This window comes from Nematolebias whitei, chromosome 1 (genome assembly GCF_014905685.2).
Source record: "Nematolebias whitei isolate Nwh7 chromosome 1, NemWhi1, whole genome shotgun sequence".
In the NCBI taxonomy this organism is placed as follows: Eukaryota; Metazoa; Chordata; class Actinopteri; order Cyprinodontiformes; family Rivulidae; genus Nematolebias; species Nematolebias whitei.
The window spans coordinates 1,012,671-1,020,145 of record NC_056498.1 but is presented as its reverse complement, the minus strand read 5'-3'; the positions used below and the strand labels follow the sequence as shown (position 1 = coordinate 1,020,145).

Genomic DNA, 7,475 nt, shown 5'->3' with positions numbered 1-7,475 from the left:
CTTTAGTGGACCAACCAGTTTGCTGGTGATAAGATGGTTTCAGCTGTCCTGTTCCTGTCTGATGAAGCCATCTGGATAGAGGGTGAAACATTTTCCACAAAAAAAAAAAAAGACACTGTCCAGATGACCTGACTGACCATTATTGGATTTTGTACCTGGATGATTGAGAATGAACTTTAATGTCCCTTATTTATTTTTCAAGGAATTGGCAACCCTACCGCTATACTGTACCTAAATAAATTGTTGGCAAGAGCAAAGCCTCTGGTGCTTGAGTGACCGTGCCAACGTTACATTATCTTAATTTATTGAAAGCTTTTATTTATGCCCACTCCTGTTAATATTTCATTCCAACACTAACATGAGGATCCTGGAATCATTCATTGCAACAAAACAAAACAAAAAAAACCAACAACTAGTAGCTGCGACAATCTCGGCAGTTCTCGCGAGAATCCCGGCAGTTCTCGCGATACAAAGTGTTCTTGCGCTGCATTTATTAGCAGCAGTCTCCCTCTGCCGTCTCACTTGTGCGGTTCGGTCCAGCTTGGGTCCAGTGGACGGTCGCAGTTCCGCTGGTCGACATTAGGTCTTGGAACATCCATCAGAGACGTTTCGCTTCACGGAAACGTTTTTATTTTTAATTTGCTTGGAAGAGATCAGCTGGCAGAGTCCAGGCAGCTTCGTTGGTTCTGACCCGCAGAAGGAGCCGGTAAGTCTGAAACATTGATGCTGAATCATTTTTACTTTTCATCTGTTATTATTTATTTTGTGTTTGACAGTTTATAAATTATGACGTCATTGCGAGATGTTAAAAGTAGCATTTTTCATCACATTTCGCCACCTCTTCTCGAGAGCCGCTCGCTCTCACGACTTGTCTCGTGCACGACTCATTTGAAACCGTGCCGTACATCAGTGCAATGGTTCCGAGTCCACAGGAGCAGAACCGGGTCAGCCTGCGCCACCTGAAGCAAGCAGGACTAGGGTAAACCACACTAACCAAAAACTGTTTATCACGACAGGGGCTCCGAATCTGGGTCGGTACCATGTCCGAACCACCAGGTGTGGTGCAACACACACACCGCCTGGTTTCGATTGGACCGTCCCGACTTGACTGGTTCTGTTCAGCTGTCTGTGCAACACAGTCTATATTTACAGTGTGTCAACCAGAGCTGCAGGGGCGGTCTTAGCCTTTTTTGGGGGGATGCTCAAGTGCCCCTAAATTTTAACTCGGCACCCCTGAAACATAAAAAACCATCATTGGATTGCAAGGAAACGCAGTTCTCAAACAGTCGATTCACAAAAACATTGAATAAATTTTGAAATAAACACGGAATAAAATATGACAACTGGCCAGATAAACATGAATTTTTATGTTGTATGAGTCAGATCCTTATGCCACCTGTCAATCAATCCAGCAGGCTTGTCAGCGACTGACCAATCAGCAAATTAAATTTGTCCCGAAGGTAAACGCCCTGTACCTGCAAGAGCTCCTCCCCTTTTTCCTCCAACAACATTGAGTTTTGCATTTCAGTCGCTTTGGGCCAGAGGGATTTCATGAAAAATCATCAGGAAAAAAATGGTTCAATGTTGTCAAGTTATTCAGACAGAGTTACCCTGAGGGGTTAGAGCGTGGAATACAGTTTATTACATTTCCAACCTAAACGGAATCTGGAAAAATGTAAAAGATGATGAAACCCTGCGGCTGACCTCCTGATCAGCTGAATACAACAGTGATAAACAGGAATTACCACATGTTCATGAAGGTAGCTGCTAGTAAATCCTCCATTTTCTGTCATAATTACGTTGTATGCTTAATGGTTTAATTGGAAGACAAAGTTAGAGAGGCCAGACTGAGGGGCCGTTTACACAGCGTGTATTTTGAGTGAATCCGCTCCTTTCTCTCTGCGGTTCTGCTGATCATTTACACGACACCAGTGGCCCCCTCTTTGAATCCGGAGGTTTTTCATTCCACCTTCCAGAGTGGAGGTTTTTCACTGACCCCCCCGCTGATAATGTAAACATCTCCCGCTGAGGCTTTGTGTTAAACCACATACGCACGCACAGACAGACGACATATTTCTATCAACATGGCGGCGGACACACTGCTTTCTGAACTACGACTGATGGAATATATTTTTAATCTCGTCGTTAATCTACGTCAGATTTGAGGTGCTGTGACCGACATCTGTGTTGGAAGAGACACAGTCTGATCCAGTTCTAGTATCGCTGTCTATAGAACGTGGCACGCGCACTATAACATACTAAATATGCTAAATAACAACAGTTTAATAATAATAAACAGTATTTATGTTAGTGTGAGCTATATAATGAAGCCATCTGAGCTAAATGAAGCTATCTGGACATTATGTAATTCAAGTTATGTGATTTAATGATGTGAAACATGCTGTGTGTTATTAAAGTTGAACATGAAGACATCAGGTTTATTTTTTATTTATTTATTCAACACTACAAACAGTATGTCACACAAACACTGATAATTAAACTGAACACACTTTTAAAAACACGTTAACTGTAAACTACATTAATGAACTGGACTCTTGTTTTCATCCTGGATGTCCCACGTTGTTCATCTGGCTCGTTCAGGAAGTCACTCCTTTGATTAATGCAGCTTAAAACATTCAATGGATTGAATAAAAGAACTGAGGGGAATTATAAATAAATAGTTCATCCAACATCTCTGTCTTCGACGTCCTCCTGCAGTGCACCTGGGCCGAGACTCGTTCATTCCCATTGGAGGACGACTGCTCTAGCCTCTCAGCCACAGCTGCCCCCAGCTGAACAGGATTATTTTTTAACATATGTAAATAGATGTATAAAAAATAAACTATTTAATATCAGAGTCAGAGAGATTTATTTGTCATCCACACCACACATGATACATGAGGTGGGATGAAACTATGTATGTAAATAGTTTTTATTTTTAGGCATTTATTTTCATTCAACCTTTATTTTGAGTATTTATACTGAGGCATTTATTTTGTACAGTTACAGCTGTTGTTAATAAATGTGGCTGTGTGACAACTGGGACAAAACTTTGACTAAGAAATATATTTTTGTTATTTATGGAAAGAAAAAATATCAAGATATATATTGTATATCGCAATATATCTTAAAATATCGAGATATAAATTTTGGCCCATATTGCCCAGTTTTACTGTTGAGGTGCTGTGAAGTGGGAACGCGCAGCAGGACCAACCGCTGCATTTCTTTAAAATTTAACAAGATAACCACCTAAAAACAATTATTTGTTTGCTAGACTTTATAGGGATGGGGCCAATCCGGGGATAACTTTAGCCGGGGACAGGGCTTCCAAAACGGGGACTGTCCCCGGGAATCAGGGATGTCTGGTCACCCTAATCTTGAGGGTCGAGATGGGGTAGAGGTAGGGCAGCCCACTTGGCACAAGAAAGTCACGGTTCGACTCCCCACCATTCCCAGATGTTGTGGTGTCTCTGAGCAAGACACCCAATCCCCAATTGTTCCCCGGGCACTTGCATAGCTGCCCACTGCTCTACCTGGGTATATCCCAGGTGTGATGGGTTAAATGTAGATAATTAATTTTACCATTGTATGGGAACTCAGGGATCCCCCTCAGGGATGTGTGCTGAGCCCTCTCCTGTTCACTCTGCTCACGTATGACTGTGCACCTGCCCATCCAGGCTGTCACATTTTAAAGTTTGCAGATGATACAGCGGTGGTGGGATGCATCACAAACAAAAATGAGTCCAGCTACAGGCAGGAGGTGGTACACCTGGACAGCTGGTGCAAGGAGAAACCTTCATATCAATGTGAAGAAGACAAAGGAGATGGTCGTGGACTTCAGATGGAACAAACACACCTACCCCCCCACCCCTGAACATAAGAGGATCTGCAGTGGAAGTGGTCTCCAGCTACAAGTACTTGGGTGTGCACCTGAATGAAAACCTCAGCTGGGCAACAACACCACCAGCCTGATCAAGAAATCTCATCAGAGACTCTACTTCCTCAAGTGGCTGAGGCGAGCTGGTCTGGGAAGCTCAGTCCTCACCTCCTTCTACAGGTGTGCAGTGGAGAGCATCCTGTGCTCCAGCATCAACGTGTGGCAAGGAGGCTGTACAGCTGCTGAAAGAAAAGCTTTTCAGAGAGTGGTGAAGGCTGCGCAGAAGATGTTGGAGTCAGCCTCCCCACCATCACAGACATACACACCTCCAGATGCAGGAAGAGGGCCACCTGCATCATGAAGGACCCCACTCACTCAGCACACACTTTTTGCCCCGCTCTCCTCAGGAAGGAGGTTGAGGAGCATTAAGTGTAGAACCACTAGACTGAGGAACAGCTTCTACCCTGAGGCTGTTAGACTCATGAATCTCTAACCAGGATAATCACTGTGAAAAAAATCACATCATGTTGCTGCTGATCTGTTTCATGTTGCTGCTGATCTGTTTCTTGCTGCTGTGTTCATTCGTGTTCATCTGCTCACACAGACTCATGTTCATGCTGCTGTTCGACGTATTGTTTTTATGCTACTAGTACATAACATGGGGCAGCACGGTGGCGCAACTGGTAGAGCTGCTGCCTCTCAGCGAGCAGGTCCTTGGTTCAAACCCCGGTCCAGGGGCCTTTCTGGGTGGAGTTTGCATGTTCTGTCCGTGCATGCGTGGGTTTTCTCCGGGTACTCCGGTTTCCTCCCACAGACCAAAAACATGCATGTTAGGCTGATCGGTAACTCTAAATTGTCCCTAGGTGTGAGTGAGAGAGTGAATGGTTGTTTGTCTCGTTTGTCTCTATGTGGCCCTGTGATGAACTTGCGACCCGTCCAGGGTGTACCCCGCCCTTCGCACAGTGATTGCTGGACATGGGCACCAGCGACCCTCGTGACCCAAAATGGAATAAGCGGGTAAAGATAATGGATGGATGGATGGATAGTACATAACATATTTTTAGCTGATGTTTTTCTTAGTTCATATCTTAGATCTTATTACAGTTTTTCTTTTACATTTTATTGTTGTATGTAAGTGAGACCCTGTGTACATAATTTCGTTCTACCACATGTACCGCATGTGGTGCGAATGACAAAGAATCTCTGAATCTGAATCACTGAACATACAATGATGACAATCTCAGACTTCTCTTCCCCTCTTCACTTAGTTGAACGAGGAATCTTTTCTCAAAAATATTTACTTAATCAAGTGCTTACATATGGAGGTAAACATAGATGTTTATCGACCTGTTAAAATACACCAGAATGCAGGAAATGGCATCTATTTTATTCCAAAATTTCTAGGGGAGAACACACAGATCCCCCCCCAGTGCCCCCCCCCCCCCCACACACACACACACACACATTACACATGCTTTTGACAACACAGGGCACAGAGAGGCACGAGTTTTAGCTCTTTAAAAATTATCTGTTACATTTGGTTTCTCATTTTGGCTTGCTGCTGTTGTTGTTTGTTTATTTTTTTTGGTTGACTAGCCATCTTTCCTGCATATGTCCTAATTAAATTAGGATATGTTTGAAAACGTCGTTTTTACCTAAAAATTCCACAAACCTGTTTTATTTTGTCTATTGATTTTTTCCCCTAATTTCGTTCTTGAAGTATACCAGATTGCTTAATTTAAATTCTGTTCAGTTTATTTAAATACATGTTAAAAATCACAAACCCCACCACCACTACAGGCACTTTTCATCCCTTGTGAGTTTGCAGGTATGTTTCATTCTTGATACATCTCAAGTTTTGCGTAGAAATGTGTTCATGCCATGTTTTTGTTTTGTACATGAGGCCCTTGCTTTGTTGCTCAGTATGCAGAGCTTCAGATTAAGTATAGTAGTGATGTACAACTGAGAAACTTGTCTTGGTCATGTAAACTGTGTCATAAAATGTTCCAGTTTTTAGACATACTCTTTAGTTTACAAACTAATGTTGTCAGTTCTGTTTTGTTTCCTGCGATATTTGATTTGTGAAGTCCAAAATGGATCAGCTTGCTGTTTGCAGCAGACACACTGCAAAAATAGAACTCAGTCGTCCTCTCACATGGTTCATGTTTCATGGCTGTTTGATGCCTTGTTTTCATTACGATGCAGCACCGCTGGAGCGTTTGTTGGTTTTTCCATTGTTGATAATACACCACTACCTAATAATACAGATTGTTTTATCAAATACAGTTCCAATCAAGCTAAGATAAATTTATAGGGTCACATAAAATAATTGCAAATCATTCTCTTTGATTATTCAGTTCACTTGTTCTTGATTTTGGAGACAAGATGCCTATAACAAAGTAAACATGTTGCTTTTCAGTCTGTACACGGAAGTGGGAATACATTTTTAAAGCCAGTCATCCTTGCTGCACCAGAATCTCAAGACAGTTTAATGCCCAGCAACAGTTTCCTTGGCCCAGTGCTCAGATCAAGATCATATATACATGAACAGTGGTGCTTGAAAGTTTATGAAACCTTTTATAATTTTCTATATTACTGCGTAAATATGACTTAAAACATCATCAGGTTTCATCAAATTTTCACACGTCCTAAAAGTAGATAGAGAAGTTTACAAAGTTAAACAAATGAGACAAAAATATTATACATGGTTATTTATTTATTTATTGAGGAAAATGATCCAATATTACATACAGGTCCTTCTCAAAAAAATTAGCATATTGTGATAAAGGTCATTATTTTCCATAATGTAATGATAAAAATGAAACTTTCATATATTTCAGATTCATTGCACACCAACTGAAATATTTCAGGTCTTTAATTGTTTTAATACTGATGATTATGGCATACAGCTCATGAAAACCCAAAATGCCTGTTCCAAAAAATTAGCATATTTCATCCCACCAATGAAAGACAAGTGTTTTTAATACAAAAAACGTCAACCTTCAAATAATCATGTTCAGTTATGCACTCAATACTTGGTCGGGAATCCTTTTGCATGAATGACTGCTTCAATGCGGCGTGGCATGGAGGCAATCAGCCTGTGGCACTGCTGAGGTGTTATGAAGGCCCAGGGTGCTTAGATAGCGGCCTTAAGCTCATCCAGAGTGTTGGGTCTTGCGTCTCTCAACTTTCTCTTCACAATATCCCACAGGTTCTCTATGGGGTTCAGGTCAGGAGAGTTGGCAGGCCAATTGAGCACAGTAATACCATGGTCAGTAAACCATTCGAGGGAGCAGATATGATAAGAAATTTTCTTCTTCTGCTTCCTTTCATTTTATATTTGTTTTTCTTTAATTTTTTGAAATTGTATTTGTGTTTTTATTGGAAATTAAATGAAATGAATAAATAAATAAATAAAATAAAATAAATTTACCAGTGGTTTTGGCACTGTGAGCAGGTGCCAGGTCGTGCTGAAAAATGAAATCTTCATCTCCATAAAGCTTTTCAGCAGATGGAAGCATGAAGTGCTCCAAAATCTCCTGATAGCTAGCTGCATTGACCCTGCCCTTGATAAAACACAGTGGACCAACACCAGCAG

At 41.5% G+C, this 7,475-nt stretch overlaps 1 protein-coding gene across 1 annotated transcript in view; it reads left to right on the top strand.

Annotated features, from left to right (window-relative positions):
- Positions 1-501: 501 nt before the first annotated feature.
- ache (acetylcholinesterase) overlaps positions 502-7,475 on the top strand; it is a 186,972-nt gene continuing 179,998 nt past the window's right edge. Inside the window, exon 1 of the mRNA XM_037674723.1 lies at positions 502-706. The gene's annotated coding sequence lies outside the window, so the exon portion shown is untranslated. The remainder of the gene's footprint in view (positions 707-7,475) is intronic.